Source organism: Pristiophorus japonicus, chromosome 25 (genome assembly GCF_044704955.1).
Source record: "Pristiophorus japonicus isolate sPriJap1 chromosome 25, sPriJap1.hap1, whole genome shotgun sequence".
Classification (NCBI taxonomy): Eukaryota; Metazoa; Chordata; class Chondrichthyes; family Pristiophoridae; genus Pristiophorus; species Pristiophorus japonicus.
In genome coordinates, this window is record NC_092001.1 from 19717405 (window position 1) to 19736756 (window position 19352).

General features: G+C 43.0%; 1 pseudogene; it reads left to right on the forward strand.

Annotated features, from left to right (window-relative positions):
• Positions 1-2867: 2867 nt before the first annotated feature.
• Positions 2868-17388, forward strand: LOC139238081 (Ig heavy chain C region-like; annotated as a pseudogene).
• The last annotated feature ends 1964 nt before the right edge of the window (positions 17389-19352 follow it).

Below are 19352 nucleotides of genomic sequence, written 5' to 3' on the forward strand. Positions count from 1 at the left end.
GCCTAGCCTGGGATAGCTGGAGCTACCTGGCTGAAGAATCATTAATTACCCTATTTATCATCGTTGGGAGTGTGTGCCTGGTAGCTCCAGCTACCCCAGGTGAAGACATCTTCTCCCCCCACCCGAAGACCATCTACAAAGACTGCGTTTTTTTTTGCCATTTGGGGAGTGCACCCGAAGAAACACCCACCCTTCGCTGTGAGGTGAGACCTCCCTCTTTCCCACCACGTCTCGCTTTTTCTCTCTCTCTCTGTCTCTCCCCTCTCTCTCTGAGAGCCCTTTCCTCCTAATTTGGAAATAAGACAATTAAGACAACTGAGCAGAGGGAGCAAGGCCCCTCCCCAATTGTCAACTAGGGGAGAGGTGTGCCTCTTTCAGAGCTCTCTCTGTTCAAACACCAACGAGGCCATGTAAGACCATTAAGGCCTGTGACTTTGGGATGGGTGTGGCCCTTAAAGGGGCCCCGTGATGGCGATCCAATCCACGCCGCTGGCAGGGCCAGCAAGACATATGCGCAGGTGGGGTCCACATCCATGGGTCCTCCTGCGACTCCTGCTGCCCTGCCACCGTTCAGACGAATAAAAAAGAAACACGGGGTCAAGAGCTACACTCACCCCACAATAAGAACATAAGAATTAGGAGCAGGAGTAGGTCACAAGGCCCCTCGAGACTGCTCCGCCATTCAGTACGATCGTGGCTGATCATCTACCTCAACTCAACTTTCTTGCTTTAAGCCCATATCCCTTGATTCACCTAGAGTACAAAAAACTATGTATCTCAGCCTTGAATATATTCAATGACTCAGCAGGTTTTGTGGATTCTGGTGGCTCAGATAGGTCGCAGGATCTGGGAATCATTCCCAGATATAACAAGTCATTTGAAATGATCTCCATATTACCAATGGGGATGTTCCTTGCCAGTACGAGTATATTGTTGTTGGGCAGATTTGTGTACAAATAGGTTCCATTCACAGGTGGTTGTAGTTGGCTTTCTATCTCAGCTCAGCGGGCGGGAAACAGCTAGTTGTTTTTCTGCACCGAACCAGCAGATGTTTTCTGCAAGTTACATTGTGAGTTCTCGCCCGTCCTTGATGGTGAAATTGTGGATCTCTGTGACAAAATGTTTGGGAGAGATATGGACTGTGCGTGGGTGGGATCAAATTGGAAGTTAATTCTTCGACGACTGAATCAGGAGGCAACATCCATCCAAAATATATTTTTGATGGCATGACCTTAAAAACATGATGTTTCGTGTATGACATGTGCAGTACAGAAGACAATCTAATTAGAGCAATGCAAAGCATTTGATGCATCAATTAATGAAGGACAAATCTTCTCTGGATTGTTCTATTACAATCTAGCAGACGGCAATTGATGCCTGTGCTGGTATCACATATACATATAGAGGTACAGATATAAAGATCGCAATAATCCATATCACAATTCTTGGTCCCTTTGATAATTTATACTTGACCCCATGAGCTGCAGTCTGCCGCGTTACAGTCCCAGTGATGGAGCCTCTGACCGGGAATTCTAGTTACTCAAGTTTTGATCAAATTGTCATTGACAGCCTTTATATTTTTAAATAAAACACGCTCTGGTACAACTGTGAGAAACATACACTTGGCATCACAACAGCTGGCCATAGCTGGGATAAGTTCAGCACCGAATCATACTGCACGATGGCGACACTCAATTAACGCATTTATTATAATGATTTCCGTTTCCAGTTGCAAATTAAAAATGTTACCTCAAAGCAATAATATCCCGAAGCTACGGATAATCGGTTCACACTAATCGACAACGTTTAATCTTTAGTGTTGAGGACATTTCCAATGGTCGGTGGGACAGTCATGTAATTTCGATTAGAGAGCGAGGCAGCGTGATTTAATTCTCACCCAGATAGCTTTGGGCGGACTGTGCGAACTCCTCACAATTATACAGATAGGTGTAGATCTTCACTTTTAATATTTAGAATTGCTCAACGTGAAATAAAGTAACAGTCTTCACACGGGTGGACTAAGATCCAGTGCCCGAATTGGGTCAGGGACGATTGTATTAAGTGTGGAGCTGCACAGGCGCGATGGATGCTATCTGATAAAATGTAATGTTGTTCCCAAACTTAGCTTTCCCTGCTATATAACCGGGAAGCATATCCATCCCAGCAGCAGTTGCCGATCACATAAATAAAGTCTTCCATTTATATAGCTGCTTTCTCGAAAACAGGATGCTCTTTCGAGACAATTAACTCCGTTTTGGAGTGTTATCGCTGTTGTAATGGAGGGAAACACGGCAGCCAATTTGTGCACAGCACGATCCAACTAACAGCAACGTGATACATGACGAAATTATATTTTAGTGAAGTTTGTTGAGGGATAAATATTGAACAAACACAGGGAAGAACTCCCCTGCTCTTGTTCGAAATAATGCCATGGGGTATTTTACATCCACCTGAGAGCAATTGGACACGGAGTCAATGTGGGCTGTTTGTGGGGAATGTAAATCCTGACATTGATTCAGTGTTCTGCTGAAAATCTTTTCGATATTCGGTATATCATCCCCAGCAGTATATCGGCAATCGAAGTCAAGGTAATTTTGGGTAATGTACAGAAAACACGGATTATTAATGATGTATTATATTTTACACAGCTGGATTCAGACAGGAAAATAGGGGAGGAGTCAGTCTGCTGCTGGGGGAGGCGTGTGGCTCCCAGTCACCAACCCCCTCTCTCTCACACACATACACACACAAACACACAGGGGACCGGACAGTTTAAATAGCGTGACGCAGCTCCAGGTTCACAATCAGAAGGCGGTGTTGCGGCGCCGAGACACCTTCCCGAGCCAGTTACACCGAGAGACCCGACGATGGGACTTGCCCCGTGTCTCTGTTTGTTTCTGGCCTGCTTCACCTGTGAGTATTCCTCGCTGCTTCCGTGACGCAATACAAGGCGGCTTCAGATATTGTGTTTTCATTGCTATTTATTGATGTGAATGTTCTCGAAAGTAATTACAATTTATTTCATTCACTGACAGATGTCCAGTCCGAAATCGTGCTGACCCAGTCGGCTTCTGTGTCGATGAAGCCCGGAGAATCTCACAAGCTGTCCTGTTCAGTGAGCGGGTTCAGTTTGGACAGCTACTACATGCACTGGGTTAAACAAGTTCCCGGGAAGGGTCTGGAGTGGCTGCTTGCTTACGACAAAGCGTCCAGTAGCACATATTACGCGCCTGGATTGGAAGGTCGGATCATCCCTTCCAGTACATCTTCCACAACCTACATCGAGATCAAGAATCTGAGAACCGAAGACACCGCCATGTATTACTGTGCAAGAGACCCACAGCGATCCGAACCCGTCTTGGGCTCGTACAGAAACTGAACAAGTGCAATCGCAGCAACTTCCATCGAATTCTAGGTCAGTAACGGTGTAAAGTATATGAAGAGATGTTTTTAACCTGCATTGCAAGAATGTATTTGCTACAGCAATAAACTGTTTAAGAATAAAATGCACATTAACTAACTTTGTATTGATGAAGATGATTTATCGTTACTGTGTCCAGGATTTAAAACGAGGATTCAATGACAGCTTTAATATTGTAACTATGGGTAGGATTTTGGTCCATTTCTGCGCTCTCAGAAAGAATCATCATTCGACAATCAAAATCTGATAAACCTTTCTGTTGATTGAGCAATTTATTTTCTGCCAGCGTTAATCAGAGAATGAGTCGAGTATTTGTGCGGGTCCCTGCCACTGTGGTACAACAGGGGGGTCACGGTGCTGTACACGGCGAGCGCCTCGTACAAAAACCCCCCACACGGAGTTTGCTCATGCCTGCGTTCATTGCCACCGCAGGAGATTCGAAGCAAACGAGGCTTGAAAACAAGCAATGGGTCGAAGTAAAATAGATTAGTAAAATGACCAGCACAACTTGAAATATCTGGCTGCTGCACTCTTATGGGAGTCGGAATGCAGTTTTTTAGAGCACTTTGCAATTTAGTCTCTGTATTTTACAGTTAACTGTCAGCTGAAGTATTTGGCACGGCGTGTCTCACTGTGGTACAGTGGGTGGCACAGCAATTACTGTCAATACAAAAACCCCTCGGCACTAATTGAGTAAGTCTGGGTCAGTGCTCGCTTTCACAATCCACTGTATCTGCAGTGAAGTCCTATTTATGTCCAGCACTGTCCTACCAGCACAGTTTAATATGGATTAACTGGATTATTCATTGATCAGTTGGTAATTTCATGAACTGTTCACGGGTTGCTCTGTGAAATATATAACACCAGTGCATTTATAAAGAGTGAACAATATCCATTAATACATTTATCATTTTATTAAGATCCATTGTGGTTTTACTTTGCCTCTGGGATGTGAATATTTAAACTAATGTTGGATTGCTGTCTGTTTTACACAGTGCCGGTTATTGTGTGACCCAGCCCCGGGAATGTAACACTGTGACTATCTCGACTACTGGGGACAAGGCACCATGGTGACAGTGACAACAGGTAAGAAACATTCACTCTTTCTGCAACTGTGGAATTTGTGTCTTTATTGTATATTTCTGTTTATTTCAATAATTCACTGATTCGCTAGGTTCTGTACTGAGATTTGTTGCTATGTTTCATTTGATTCTGCTGCAATGCTTTTATGGAATGAAACTGCTTCTCCAAAGAACATGTTGCTGAGGGATTGATCCCCAGATTGGTGTGATTTGGTGTTTATCTGCCGATGGGACTCTGTGCCTGGGTTACTTTAAACACCAAATGATTGTTAAATCCTTTGGTGTTTCTGCAATGCTTAGTCTCTGCAACATCTAATTGCTGCATGTTTTCTGATCAAATGCAAATATTATATTTAAATGTGTTTGAAAGGTGGTTCTAGGCAGAAACATAAAGCTTTAGATGTTATAAGTAAATGTAAGATATTTTATTGTGTTTTATTTTTTGATAATTGCAATGTCATTTATTGATCAAAAGTTGACGAATGCTCATATACGTGAAATGTTACTGTAATGAAGAACAATATAATTAATATTTTTGTGATATGAATCAGGTTGAACTTAATACAAATTAATAGAAATAGCACGCAATAGCACAACAATATCCTATATCAATATTAATTGATTAACATGATCCGTCTAATCACAATTCTGCTCTCATTATTTTATATTTCTATTTATTTCAATAATTAATTCGTTCAGTGATAGACGGGTTCGCTTAATTCTGCATTGACATGCTTTGGCAATGTTACATTTGATTCCGCTGAAACTGTTTATACAATTAAGCTGCTTCTCCACAAAACATTCTGTTGTTGTATTCAGCCGCTCAGTGCTGTGGTTTGCTGTTTATCTGCTGAGCAGAGAGTGTGCCTGGGATACTTTGAATAACAAAACTTTTGTGAAACTGTTCGGCTTTTGTGCGATGTTTATCTCAATGACATCAAACTGTTGCAAGTTTTTATGATCCGTTTTAAACTGTTTCAATGATAATTGTAGGCAGACAAAAAGTAGGTTTTATAAATCAAAAATCGTTACTAAATAATGTTCTCCATCTTATTATTTAAGTGAGAAATACAGGTTCAACTATTAACCTATGCTTTATGGTGCACACATTTAATCCATGAAATGTTGCTGTAATTTCGAATTATACGATTAAAAATTTGCAGGTTGAAGGGCAGTTAAATAAATATAACTCAAACAATTATAATGCGGTAATATTGCCCAATATCACTAAATATGCGATGCAATTAATATTCTTGTATTAACCATTATTCGCATCCCACAATTCTGCTGCGGACTGGTCCCAATTAACGTGAGCAGAACATTTTAGAGGCTGGCGACAATTTCTGATTCGGTCTGAAATGATTTTAATAGCAGCATACTGATTCCACCGCAGTTCATGGAGGGTCTGAAATTAATTATCTCCCTGTTTTACACAGATCCACAACAGATTGTATTCAATTATCAATTAAATGCGAGTTGTAAATTACAGTTTGTAAATGTCATAAATCTGACGGGTTATTAAATTCTAAAATTATGTAATTTCTTCAATTACATTTTTTGTTTCATAGCGAGACAATTATCACTAAACTAATCTGTACCGTTTGTAAGATGATAGCCTGAGCGTTAGCCGTCGCTGGCAGTCAGAGTATTGTTCACATGACTCTATTTAAATTCAAGGAAAGTTCAGACTGACAGACACACGACCCATTCAAAGTCAATCTGATTAATTTAATTACCATAAGGTCAATGTTATTTTTGAATTGAATAACAACATCCAGTCTCCCTTAGCTGTGCTGCACATGGGGTAGAATTATAGAGAGTGAACACATTACATTTAACAGTTATGTTTAACTGTGGTTCACGTTAAATTGATCACCAAATACTCTCCTCCATTTGCTCATGAAATGTCAGCGTCGCAGATGGCCTGAATGAATTCTTCCCCGCCAATATTAATTTGATCATTCTGGAAAGTAGTTTCAATAAATAGCTTAATAATTAATTTACGGGAATTGTGTGAATTACAGGAGTAAAATATAAAAAAGATTCTCTATGTTATTAAATAGCGGAGTCTATGTTACCGACTGCACACTTGTCTGTTGCCTGTTACTTCATAAAATATATTTTACAGGTAAGAATGAGGATAATGTTTAAACTGGAGGGCCCTGATTTAGAAAACATATAGCGTTACAGCCCATCGATAGTTAGGGAGATGTAACAACGGCCAGTCGTTGAACTATTTAAAATAGTCCACTCCTAAATCCATCATGTGAAATCCACTCTGAGAAAAGAGGGAGTTTATGTTGTATCAGAGAGTTCAGAAACATGCATAGTTTACATGTGTCGCTAGAGAACGGGAATATATTGGAAGCTCCTGATCATTTTATCTTATTCAAATGTGACTTGAATCAAGTAAACATAATATATTAGTCTGAAAGTCTTCATCTTTTAATATGATTCTTAATATGTTAAAATTTATAAGTGCCATATTAACTTAACTGAAACGCTAATATGTCACACGTTACGAAGCAGGAACAGGATTAAAATGAATATTAACTAATTTTATTAGAATGCAGTATTAGATCAGCAAACACCAATATTACTTTAGAGTATAATATCAGTGTGAACTGATTAACCATTACTGACCTCCCACAATTGCGTTGTATACTGGACAGGATTGCAGTTACTGCAACATCTCTAGGGTTGGCGAGAATTTTAAATTAAGTCAAAGATTAACTTAGTAAACAATACTTGTCTTACTCAATATGAATAAGGTGTCGCCGCAGATTTTAATGAATTAACTTCGTGTTTTGCCTCAATGATTTTACAGTTTATATTTAATTATGATATTATATTGAATCAGTGGCTAATCGGTTTTCAATGTAACTGTTTCCTGGTTTGTTAAATTCCTACTCTGAAAGGGAGTCCCGATTAAATGCAGCAAATTACCATGGAATGTAGATTATTTCGATATAATTGTTTTCAGGATTTGTACGATTGTAGAGATGGAGGGAGACATGATTGGAAGTCGAAGAAAGTTTTCCAAATTAATATCAGTTTAATTTTTTTTAAAACGTGCACTTTTGAGATGATCGGAAATTGACAAGAGATCAATTGTAAATCAGCTTTATTGAAACTGACAGATGGCACCGATCTATCTGCTGAGAGCAAGATTGTGCCTGTTCTCTTTCTGTGCGCCTGCTCACTGTGTGAGAATCAGGAGCCCTTTCGGTTTGTCCTCTTGTATTTCGTTGAGTACAATTCGACTCATTTATTTCAGAAGCTTGTATCTGTGAAAAATGTGACAGTTTCAGGTTAAGTTTGAGAAGGCACCTCACAAATGGGACCAATAACGCAATTTGTGGCATTCAGAAGCAGAAGTTCAAAAACACTTCTGTTAAACTGTTGAAGGAGCTTTAATCAGTTTCTAACCCGTGCTATACTTGTCCCGGGAGTCCTGATGGGACAGTGTTGAGCGAGCTATACTCTGTATTTTAACCCGTGCTGTACCTGCCCCGGTACTGTTAAGTGCGACAGTGTAGAGGGAGCTTTACTCTGTATCTAACCCCCTGTACCTGCCCTGGGAGTGTTTGATGGGACAGTGCAGAGGGAGCTTTACTCTGTATCTAACCCCTTTCTGTACCTGCCCTGGGAGTGTTTGATGGGACAGTGTAGAGAGAGATTTAATCTGTATCTAACCGGAGATACCTGCCCTCGAAGTGTTTGATGGGACAGTGTAGAGAGAGATTTAATCTGTATTTAACGCATGTTGTACCTGCCGTCGGATTGTTTGATGAGACAGTGTAGAGGGAGCTGTACTCAGTATCTATCCCATGCTGTACCTTCCCTGGGAGCGTTTGATGCGGCAGTGTAGAGGGAGCCTTACTCTGTATTTAACGATTGCTGTATCTGCCCTGGGACACTGGGAGTTTTGGATGGGATCGTGCAAAGGGAGAATTTATTCTGTATCTAACCCGTGTTGTAGCTGCCCTGGGTCAGTCTGTTCGTGCAATGTAGAAGGAGCTTAACTCTGTATTTAACCCGTGCTGTAACTGTCCCGTGACTCTTTGATAGGACAGTGTAGAGGCAACATTTACTCTTTATCTAACTCGTGTTCTATCTGCCGTGGTAGTGTTTGGTGGGACAGAGTAGATGGAGCTCTGCTCTCTATTTAACTAGTGCGCTACCTTATCTGTACTGTTTTACAGTGCAGTATTGACATGGCTTTTCTCGAAATCAATCCCTTGATTCAGCTGAGCATAGAATGCAGAGGGAGCTTTACTCTATATTATTTGTAATATAACAGAACTGAAAATGCTTGATCCAGGGGCATTCAAGGAGACTTAATTTGCAGCCAACTAATAAAGTTCGAGTTAGCAAGCCAGATATGTTCAAATAAATATTTCCATTCCTCCAATGAAACAACAATGCCTAAATTGAGTTTAACCTTATCGCAATATAACTGCTTCATTTTTGATGAATTGATAAACGTTTAACATTTTGAGTATTAAATAATGATTGAATGAGATTGGCCTGATCTTGAGTTCAATTTCAGAACAAGCCGTTACTGGAAAAGATTGAAATGGTCCAGAAAGCAGCGCCTGTTCTGATCTGATGGTAGGCTGGAAGTTAATTTGACAATTTGACTGGTGAATGTCGAACTCTTGCTTCAAATAACAATCATGGGAACGTTATGTTTGAAATCAGCATTTCGTTCAGTTGTTTTTTTTTAATGCATCAGGTAGGGACAGACGCAGGTCAGATGCAGTTTTTTGACTGGGTCACAACACAAGGCACACAGTAACTGAACTGCATTTCTGTGAAGCATTTAAAGAGATACATTCAGCCTGCGATGAATTGCCATTCACAATAATCTTTCAGACTCTGTAACGGTATCCAATTGAATCGTTTGAGCCAAATTTCTCAGACCCTTTATTGTAAATGTCCCATTTCACTATAACAGACAATAAACATAGAGCTGATAGTGGTGTTCAACATGATGAAGCGTTTCTAGAACTTAACCCTCTCTTTTAAAAAAAAAACCCTCCTTTTCCCTCTAGTTCTTTTGCCAATTATTTTAAATCTGTGACCTTTGGTTAACGACGTAATCACCATTGGAAATCGTTTCTCCTGAATTGCTTTGACAAAACCTGTCTCAATTTTGAATACCTCTATTAGGCCTCCAATTCATTTTCACTGCTTTAATACAAATTCCCAGATTTTCTAATCTTTCCACCCAACTGAATTCTCTGGTCCTTTATATAATTCTGGGGCCTTGTCATGCATTCTAAATTGTGGAGGTCAGAATTGTATACACGACAGCATCCGGTGTCTAACCAGTGATTTGTAATGGTTTAGCATGACAACCGTGATTCTGTATTCAAAGCCCCTTTTACAATGGCAATAACGCATACAATTTCGTAACCTTCTTATCAACTTGCCCGGCCACCTTCAAAGAGATGTGAATATGTATTCCCAGGACTCTCTGCTCTGGCACCTCCCTCAAATTAATGCCTGTTAGATTATATTGCCTCTAAATGTTGTTCCTCCAAAATGCATTAAATTGTATCTGTCATGTGCCTGCCCATTTCACCAATCTGTCGATGCACTCCTGAAATCCGCTGCTATCCTGCTCACACATTCCCACGTTGCCAAGTTTGCATCATCCGTGAACTTGTAAACTGTATTCCCTACAAACAAGTCCAGGTAATTTATATATATAACAGGAAAAGCAATGTTGCTCATACCGACCAATGGGCGACCCCACTTCTTTTCCGTCAGAAAAACATCTGTTCACCACGGCTCGCTGCCTCCTCTCCCGCAGCCAATTAAATACCCAAGTTACCTCCATCCCTTTAATCACATGTGCTTCTCTTTTCCGAATCATTCTTTTATGAGATACTTTATAAAATGCCATTTGAACATCGATATATACCACATTTATTGCAACACCATCATCGACCCTCTCTGTAATTTTACGGTGTAGACCGAGATTTCAGTATTTGACCAATAAGCCACAGGTGTTTCAGTAATCCGCACAAACCAGAATCGAGATTTACCCATATCAGCAGTAACCAGGTTCGTTAACCTTTGTCCTTCCTAGCATAGACCCGGCTGATAACCAATCGATTTATAATGTTTAAGGTTTGCCACTATTAGGTATTTAGAGAAGAAAACCTGTACTGATGTTTAGATTATTTTCGGTTCGAAGAACACAAAGAAGTGACTGCAACGACCCAGAAAGCAGTGCATGTTCTCACTGGCAGGAGGCTGGACAATAATTTGTAAAATTAAATGGAGCTTTTAAAGAGCATCGTTCCATATAACCGGCTTTGGGAACCGTACATCATTCGGATTATTTCATGGAGTGATTGGGAAGAGGAAGATCAGGAGACATCCAATCAGTAACAGAGGACTGATCACAACTCATACTGCATCGCTCTTCCTCGAATTCTGAGCAGGAAAGAGGTAGGCCCGAATCAATCCCGATTGAGATCAAACTTGAATCCTAGATATCAGGCTGTGCAAAAGTTCCCGGTTCAAATCTGAGCGCTTAAGTAATCAATTCACATTTTAAAGGAGACTTCAACCATTTATTGGAACGTCATCTATTTTCCTGGGAACAAAGAAGATTTAGAAGAGTTCTGATAGAGGGGTTTTGGAAATATGAAGGGTTTTATGAAGGGATTCGGGAAACATACTTCCCCAGGTCGGTGAGTTGGTGAGTAAATGGCACTGATTGAATATCTGCAGCAAAGGAATGAAGGGAGAGGGTATTATTGTATTATTCTACATAGGTGCTGTTGGGACATGAGTTGTCCTATCAGAAAGAGGGCTGCATGCAGAATCCATAACAGCTTAATAAAATTGAACGTTTGAGAAGAAGATTGGGAATTTGAAGGTGAACGGAATTGGTGGAGAGATCGTTCAGAGGCGTGATGGGCCGAATAGCCTCCTTCCGTGCTTTAAAGTTGTATTACTTTATCAGTCTCGGTCATGTTTATAAACATGCCGGTATTTAAAAAAAGTTAATACAACTAGTAGATCTTGCTGTAGAAGTTGTGTGATTAGGATAATTCACCCCACCGCTATTCAACCAAGTGTATCCCCTGAAAACAATACTTGCATTTATATAGCGCGTTTAACGTAGTGAAACGTCCCAAGACGATTCATACGAGCTAATCGAGGTAAAATTTGATATCAGGCCACATAAGCAGTTTCCTTTAGTATGGTCAGCAGTGATTCTGGCGATTGACCAAAATCTTGGTCCAAGAGGTTAGTTTAAGCAGCATCTTAAAATGGAGAGTTGACTTCAATTTAATATCATGGAATGGCCTGATTCCGTGCTGCCAATAAGATTCTGAGAGCAAAAGGATGTAGGGAGGAACTCAGAATATATAATGTGAAATAATCTACTGTGAAAGTGATTGGGGATTGAGGGGAGAGTTCCATAATAGCAGGAAGAAGTCCACGATACAATATCCCAGCATTCACTCCGTACAAAGGGGCCTGCTGGACAGAATGCCCCTTTAAGTCTCGTGACTATCCTTATGTACAAGACTGGAGTTACGTGGAGGTGTTTCACGTCGGGTCTCATAACTCCTAGTAATTCAAATCTTGACGTAGGCTATGATCGGTAAATGATGGATTTAGTTCACCCCGTCGTGAAACGTTTAGTTGTTTGGTTATTTTATAAGCACTGATTACAGAGTCTAACTTGTCCACTTGGCCAATCTTTCCCAGCGACACCATCTGCTCCCAAACTCTATGCCCTGCTCTCCTCCTGTGAACAACCCGACACTGGCGGCCCCTTCACCTATGGCTGCTTAGCGATGGACTACTCCACGGAAATCACCAGCCTTTCCTGGAGGACAGAAGAAGCGCCGATCACCACTGGATTGAAGACCTACCCGTCAGTCCTCAACAAGGAGGGAGCCTGCACACTGAGCAGCCAGTTAACCATCAGCACGTCATTGGTGGGGAGTAGCGCAATCTACTGCGAGGTTCGACGAGGTGGCTCGGTCTGGGACGTAAAAATGCCAGGTGAGTGATGTGCGATACAAGGAAGGCAAATTGTGAAAAGCAGAGATGATATGTTCAACTTCTCTACAACCTTGGTTAGACCAGACTTTGAGTAATGTGCACAGTTCTGGTCTCCATCATACACTTAGAGTCATTGCACAGCTCTGGTCTTCATATCACACAGCGAGTGCTGCGTACAGGTCTGGTTTCCACATCATATTTAGAGTATTGTACACAGATAAGGTCTGCATAACATATTAAGAGTGCTGCATACACGTCTGGTCTCCATAACACATCTCAGTGTGCATTCCGATCTCCAAATCAAAATTCGAGCACTGCGCATAGTTCTGGTTTCCATATCACACTCAGAGTACTACGCACATGCCTGGTCTCCATATCACATATAGAGTAGTGTACACTGCTCTAATCTCCGGATTATACCAACTGTAATGTGCATAGTGCTGGTTTCCATATTATAAGAATGATACAGAGGGACAAGGACGAAACCAGAACTGAAAAATTGCAACTGTGAATAATTGCTGAACGGAGTGGAATTCGTTTCTCCAGAAAAGGGAAGGCTGAGTGGTGATCAAATGGTGGTCTTTAAAATTATGAAGCGATTTAAAGGTTAAACATAGATAAAATATTTTGCTTGAGCAGGAGCCCGATATTGGGGCCATAAATATAAGATATTCACTAATAAATCCAATAGGGAGACCAGGAGAAAGTTCAGCACCCAAGGAATTGGTAAAATATGGAACTCCCTGCCGCATGGAATACGAGGCGAATATCATAGATGCGTTTCAGGGGAATCTAGATAAGTACACGAGGGAGAAAGGCATTAAGGTTATGTTGATAGCGGGTAGGCAATAGGGAGAGAGGAGGCCCATGTGGAAGATAAGCATAGGCCTGTTGGGCCTAATGGCTGTTTCGGTGATGTAGATTATATGTTAAAAACCACTTTAAATTTCTTAATTGTTTGGATTGTAACAAATAATCGCCATAAAATGTATTTTCTTGCAGGTCGTGTGGTACATCATCCAGCTGTTATCCTTACCTTGAGTTCCAAGGAAGAAATCGCCAACAGCAGATCTGCAACCGCCGTGTGTTCAATCATCGATTTCCATCCAAAGTCACTGACCGTGAATTGGCTGAAGAATGGACAAGTTATGAAATCGGGCTTCATCACCTCTCGCGTATGTGAGGTGAATGGAAACTTCTCGGCGAGTAGTCGACTGACATTCTCCGCCGCCGAATGTTTCGCCCACTCAGTCTATACCTGCCAGGTCTCTCATCAAGGAATCACCCAAAACCGAACGATCACCAGATCTCCGGGTAAGAGACACAGCCCCGGGAAGTTCCGGATCATTCTGAGCACTGATCTCAGTCAGGGCTTTTATCGTAATTAGTAAAAAGCACAGAGCTATTTCTCATTTCTAATCATACAATTTGTTTTTCCTTTCGGTGTAAGCCCTGACTGAGGATTCCTCACGGTTCATGATTCCGTCACTTCGCCAAAGGTTGCCCTCTGCTTGCCCTTAGTCTCAGCTTTATCCTGAGTTTCCTGAGCATATTGGGAGCGACAGTCGGTGTCTCCAGGCCTTTACTCTGTAAGGGCCACTGCTAGAAATTGCTAGAATGGTTGTCGACGAATAAAGGCACCTTGGACTGCATGTCCACAGATCCCTAAAGGTAGCACGCCAGCTTGATAAGTGGGTTAAGAAGGCAGACGGAATATTTACCTATATTAGTCGAGGCATGGAATAAAATAGCAAGGAGCTTATGCTTGAACTGTATAAAACAATTGTTAGGCCGCAGCTGGAGCAGCACGTGCATTTCTGGTCACCAGGTTACAGGAAAGATATTGCTGCACTGGAACGAGTGCAGAGGAGATTTACCAGGAAGTTGTCTGGACTGGAGAATTTTGGCTATGAGGAAAGATTGGATAGGCTGGGTCTATTTTGTTTCGAACAGAGGAGATTGAGGGGAGACCTGATTGAGATGTATAAGATTATGAGGGGCCTTGATAGCGTGGATAGAAAGGACCTGTTACCCTTGGCAGATGAGTCAACAACCAGGGGACACAGATTTAAAGTAATTGGGGCGAGGTTTAGAGGAGATATGAGAGGAAATGTCTTCATCCAGAACGTAGTGTGGGTCTCGAAATCACTACCTGAAAGGGTGGTAGAGGCTGAAACCCTCACCACATTAAAAAAAAATATTGGATATGCAATGAACCTACAGGGCTACGGACCAAGAGCTGGAAAGTGGGATTAGGCTGGAATGCTCTTGTTTGGCCGGCATGGACACGATGGGCCAAAATTGCCTCATTCCATGCCGAACATGTCTCTGATTTTATGACCTGCCTTTTTAGAACACAGCATTCAGTTCTGGGCACCGCACCGCAGGATGGATAAACTGGCTTTAGAGCGGGTGCAACGCAAATTAACCCGAATGATACCGGGCTAAAACGGCTAAATGATGAGGACGGGTTAGGCTTGTATTCCTTTGTGTAGAATGTGAAGAGGCGATGTAATTGAGGTGTTTACGTTGATACATAGAACTGATGTGGAAGATAGCGAGAAAATATTTCCTCTGGTGCGGTACATCAGGATCAGGGACAGAACCTTAAAAGTAGATCTACACCATTCAGTGGTAATGTCAGGAAGGATAATTTCACACAAAGTCTCGTGTACATCTGGAACTCTCTCCACCACCGCCCCCCCCCCCCCCCCGGGCCTCCCAAAGCTGTTGAGGGTAGGGGTCAATTGAACATGTCAAAACTGAGATTGATAGATCTTTGTTAGGCAAGGGTGTAAAGTGTTGCACAACCGAAGCGGGTAGATGTTGTTGAGGTAGATATCAGCCATGATCTGATTGAATGGCAGAACAGGATGGATGGGCTGAATGGACTTCTCCTGCTCCTATGACACTATTACTGTCCTGCGGTTATATTTCCTCCCTACTCTCTCTCACTAGACATGATAAAAGCTCACTAATGACAGAAATTTAACAAAAAACTACTTCATATCAGTATTGCAATTTATTCCCCATGACAAAAGACCCCTTGAAATTCCCTTACCACGACCTTTTACTTCTGCTCTGCCGGGGGAGGGGCGGGGGCGGTGGCTGAGACTGGTTCCTGCACATTTTCATCAACCCCAAAATCACAAGACACCAGAAAATTAACTTTGTTTCCTTTTGCAACTTCATCCTGGATTTGATTTGACACTCGTTTTGAACCAATGCAATTTCCATGTAGAGCTCTTCATCCTGGGGGTGGAGCCATTATATTGAGCGGAAATGCGTTCGGGCAGAAGGATCGATAGACGGGCGTAAAGGAGCAAGGATTTTCGGGACGAGCGCTATTCAGTGCATGACACAATTGCACCCAACTTTATTCAATGTTTTATGTCGGGTCTTTGCCTCACAGCCGATCACAGGTGGCTCTGGGTGCAAATACACAGGAAATGTTAAAGCTCTCCCGGGATGGTTGCCAATTCGTTGTCCTTCCAATAATGATGGTTGTTAAGCAACAACGAGAGGTTAATATCTCAAAGGTGATTTATTCTACTTTTGGGAGTTGAGCAGAATGCTGCTATCCTGACTCTGGAGATGAAGCTTTGATTGACTTTCATTTCTGCTTCACAGAAGATTCCTCGTGCAACGATCCAAAAATCACTCTTTCGCCGCCGTCACTCGAGCAGGTCTTAATGGAGGCGACAGTGACCTTAACCTGCATCGTGTCGAATGCTCCTTTTGGAGTCACCGTGTCCTGGGAGCGGAAAAAGGACATTTTGAAACCAGGGAATCACGGTGAACCGGAAGAGGCCGACAGTGTGATCAGCAAGTCAGACAATCTCGACACAAGACTGGCTGAGTGGGGATGTGTTTGACTGCGTGGTGAGCCATCGGGATATGCCGACTCCGATCAGAGGTTCCATCCACAAGGAAATGGGTGAGCGGCGTGATTGATGGAACACGTGAGGGGCGGTGACTATTCCCGGTGTTTGTACATGGGCCAATTCGTTCTGATAAGTATTTTAATAGATTACTTTGATAATTCAAATGGTAATCCCACGAACTCAATACTCTGGGATATGGGATGATGCATTTAAGGGGAAGTTAGATAATTGCAGGAGGGAGAAAGCAATAGAAGGACATATTGCGTGGTTTAGATAGTGAGCTGGGAGTAGGCTCGTGTGGAGCATAAAAGTTGGTATAAATCAGTTGGCCGAATGGCCTGGTTCCGAGCAGTGAATCCTATGTAATTTTCCAGTACAACTCTTCAAACTCCCAGAGAGAAGGATTTTATTCCATTTTCTTCTGGGCTGAAAAACTGGACAGGCCACAGAGGCGAAATTGGGAATCCTTTAAAATTCCGCGCAAACCACATATCTCGCGCATTTAACCACCGGTGTCATTGTCTCTGGAAGTCTCCAGTTCATTGATGTTTATTGTAATTGATCTGCAGTTAAAGATCTGCGTGAACCGGCCGTGTCTGTCCTCCTGCCCTCGGCAGAAGAAATCTCCGCTCAGAGGTTGGTCAGCCTCACCTGCTTAGTGAGAGGTTTCTCCCCCCGAGAGATCTTCGTCAAGTGGACCGTCAATGACAAGCCGGTGAATTCGGGCAACTACACGAACACCGAGGTGAAAACGGAGAACAGCAGCAGCTCTTTCTTCACGTACAGCCTGTTATCCATTGCAGCCGAGGAGTGGGCCAGCGGTGCTTCTTACTCCTGTGTGGTAGCACATGAAGCCATCCCCTTGAAGACCATCATCAGAACAGTCAATAAATCCAGCGGTAAACCCAGTTTTATGAACATTTCACTTCGTCTGATGGACACCGTCAATGCTTGTCAATGAGAATCTCTCGATTGCATTTCAGTTCTTAAATAAAAACCAATAAATGCCTTTTCTTCCAATCGTGAGTTACACACACAGCCGCTCAATTAATTTTGTTTCCCATTTTTGCCAAGGGGCGGGCTGTTAATGTGAAGCAGAATATTTGTCGGACTTGGGCACAAAGCTTGTACAGCCAGCGCTCCCAGCTCAGATACACCAAAGTTTGCAGACAGAGTGAAGCTCTTTCATGACAGGATTCCTCAAAGTAATTTCAGCAACTTTCTTCCCACTGGCAGAACCTGCAAAGTTCCATTTTCATACAAACAAATGCAGCACATTTAGGTCTATGTGTCATTGTTTCTCGTGTTGTCCATCCCTTCAGATTTGGGGCCGGTTTTAATTGGCAGCATCGCACCCTCTTGGATCTGAAATGAGAGCGACACGGGAACAGGACCTGTACCTGCCACTGCCCCACCAGAGAGAGAGAACAAGTCAATTGTTAACCCCCTGTACCCCCCACTGCCCACGAGAGGGGAAAGTTCAATTGTTAATCACCTGTACCCCCCACTGCCCCACCAGAGGGGAAAGGTCAATTGTTAACCCCCTGTACCCCCCACTGACCCACCAGGGGGAGGGGAAAGGTCAATTGTTAACCCACGGTACTCCCACTACCCCGGCAGAGAGAGGGGAAAGGTCAATTGTTAACACCCTGCAACTCCCACTGCCCCAACAGAGGGAGGGGAAAGGTCAATTGCTAACCCCCTGTACCCCCACTGCCCCACCAGAGGGGAAAGGTCAATTGTTAACCCCCTGTACCCTCCACTGCCCCACCAGGGGGAGGGGAAAGTTCAATCGTTAACCCACTGTACTCCCACTACCGCACGAGAGAGAGGGGAAAGGTCAACTGTTAACTCATTGTAAGACCACTGCCCCAACAGAGGGAGGGGAAAGGTCAATTGTTAATCTCCTGCACCTCCCACTGCCCCACCAGAGAGAAGGGAAAGTTCAATTGTCAATCCCCTGTTCCTCACACTGCCCCACCAGAGAGAAGGGAAAGGGCAATTGTCAACCCCCTGTTCCTCACACTGCCCCACCAGAGAGAGGGGAAAGGGCAATTGTCAACCCCCTGTACCTCACACTGCCCCACCAGAGAGAGGGGAAAGGTCAATTGTTAACCCCCTGTACCTCCCACTGCCCCGCCAGAGAGAGAGTGAAAAGGGCAATTGTTAACCATCTGTACCTCACACTGCCCCACCAGAGAGAGCAAAGGTCAATTGTTGATCCCCTGTAACTCCCATTGCCCCACCAGAGGGAAGGAAAAGGGCAATAGTTAACCCCCTGTACCCCGGACCACCCCACCAGAGAGGAAAGTCAATTGTTAAGACCCTGTACCTGCCACTGCCCCACCAGAGATAGAGCAAAGGTGAATTGATAATCTCCTCTACCTCCCACTGCCCCACCAGTGGGAGGGGAGACGTCAATTGTTAACCCCCTGTACCTCCCACTGCCCCATCAGGGGGAGGGGAAAGCGCAATTGTTTACCACTGTACCCCCACTGCCCCACCAGAGAGAGAGGAAAGGGCAATTGTTAACCCACTGTACCTCCGCTGCCCCATCAGAGAGAGGGGAAAGGGCAATTGTTAACTCATTGTGTCTCCGATTCTCCAACACAGTGAGGGGAAACGGCAATTGTTAAGCCACTGTACCCCTCAATTCCCACCAGGGAGAGATGCCCATCGTTGAATTGTTGCATCCGTCGCCTGACGTCACCTGGCGTCTCACGCTGAAAACATTTACACAGAGCGGGGAAGAATGCGTGCAAAAATGAGTGCGTGTGTTTTTGTGAAAGTTCACGCTTACACATAAACACACAGAGACTTACACATAAACACGCACATAGGCACACTTACATAGGATATTACACATGCCCAGAATATAATACACACCGTCATTGTCTGAACCAGTTATTAGTACTCTCTGAAAGT